A 1,963-nucleotide genomic window follows, 5' to 3' on the forward strand; every position below is an offset into this window, starting at 1 on the left:
TTACTTAAGTTAGTTGCTGTTGAGCCAGAACAGGATTTGTGGGAGTGCTTGCTTTTCCTGGATCTTTTCAAGGGACTGAAAACCTGGGTTCTCACGCCCACCCCTTCCCAGACCACGTAGGCACCTCCTGTGATCCCTGGGGTCCCTTGGTGGAATGAGACCTTTCCCTCTGAGGACCCTTCCTTCTGCGACTAGTGAGGGTGGTTAAATATTATTCAGAAATACTAGGACAGATTGGAAGCATGACTTATTGTAGTATTTATTATTACTAAAACCAATGTTATTCATGAATTTATAATAATAACACATGTTTGAAAGTGAATGTCTCCAGTCTGAGGCTCCTCATACATGTGGGGCCTGGGATTCATCACAAAACCTCACAGAGGTTCTATGGCTTTAAATAAGAACTGGAGGCTTCTTTAGAAATCCTTCAGAGAAGAGTGTTTCTGCCTGTAGCAGCAGAATCTTCCTACTGAGCAGAACCTCAGTTTCCACGGGATGGTAGATTAGAATGGCCCACCTTCATTGTTACCATGCTCGGCCATGAGTTCCAACCTACAAACTGTTAACAGTGGGAGGCACGGATCTTAAGGGGTTTTTTCCCTGCATGTTCATTTCCTGCCAGAGGGGGTGATGGGGGAAGGTCCAACCTGTTTTCCTGAGCTGCCTGGCCTGGGGATGCCTTAGGACAGTGCCCAGGAAAATCTCTTCAAACATTAGAAATCTCTATCTATAGAACTGCGTCCTTCATGACACCAGCTCTTTCCCAAAGGAGTCAGATGTCCCCAGAACAGGAGCAGCATCCGGTATGGAGAAAATGATGGGGTAACAGTTCCTTACATACAAGTGGGGATTTACAGTTGACAAAGCAGACCATTTCTCCAACTGTTTGGTGGACTTTAACGTGAATGCTTTCCCTGGGTTCTGTTTCTGTGACGATGGACGGGTATGGAACCCAAAACCCTTCGTTAATTTTGACGGTGACTTTGGCTTTGGCCCTAGAGTCACACAGACTTAGATTTGAGTCCCCCCCCCCCGCCCCCCGCCACTCACTTGCTTTGTGACCTCAGGCAACTCTTGTTCACATTTCTATACTTGTGTCCTTGACTTAAAAATGTATATGATAGTATCATCTAGTTAGCCCATAGGCTGTTGTGAAGTTTAAATTCTATGATGCAAATAAAGCACTTAGCCAGTGCTTAGAGCATTGCAGGTGTAATAACAGTTAGGTTTAATTATATATTACCAATATGTTCATGTAATCTAATTCTTGCAGACATGGCAGAAGTCATTCTGACTTGACGGCTGACAGAAAGTAGTGAACTACTAATATATGCTGTATCATGGATAAATCTGAAAAATTATGCTGAGTAAAAGAAGTTAGACATGAGAGACCACCTATGGTATGATTCCATATATCTACAATGCCCAGAAAGGGCAAATTTATAAAAACAAACAGCAGATTTATGATTGCCTCAAGCTGGAGGTGGGAAGGGAGATTAACTGTAAAAGGGCATAAGAGATCCTATGGTGGGGGGGGTATACAAATGATCTAAAACTGATTTATTTTGTGCTCGCTTTGGCAGCACATATACTAAAATTGGAATGGAAGAGAGAAGATTAGCATGGCCCCTGCACAAGGATGATGTGCAAATTCATGACATGTTCTGTATTTAAAAAAAAAAGGATTTATTTTGATGATTGCATCACTAGGTAAAGTAACTAAAAATCACTGATTTGTACACCTAAAACGAGTGGGGTTTTTTTGGAAGAGTTTTTTTTTAAATTTTTTAATGTTTATTTATATTTGAGAGAGAGAGAGAGAGAGAGAGTAGGAGCAGAGAAGGAGACACAGAATCCGAAGCAGCCTCCAGGCTCTGAGCTGTCAGCATAGAGCCTGACGCGGGGCTCGAACTCACAAACCGTGAGATCATGACCTGAATCAAATTCAGACACTTAACCG

At 42.5% G+C, this 1,963-nt stretch overlaps 1 non-coding gene across 1 annotated transcript; it reads left to right on the top strand.

Moving 5' to 3' along the window:
* Positions 1-1,570: 1,570 nt before the first annotated feature.
* On the top strand, positions 1,571-1,677 carry LOC122236752. The gene has a single exon (XR_006215004.1). It is a non-coding gene; the product is annotated as a U6 spliceosomal RNA (small nuclear RNA).
* The last annotated feature ends 286 nt before the right edge of the window (positions 1,678-1,963 follow it).

The sequence above is a fragment of the Panthera tigris genome, chromosome A2, assembly GCF_018350195.1.
Source record: "Panthera tigris isolate Pti1 chromosome A2, P.tigris_Pti1_mat1.1, whole genome shotgun sequence".
NCBI lineage: Eukaryota > Metazoa > Chordata > Mammalia > Carnivora > Felidae > Panthera > Panthera tigris.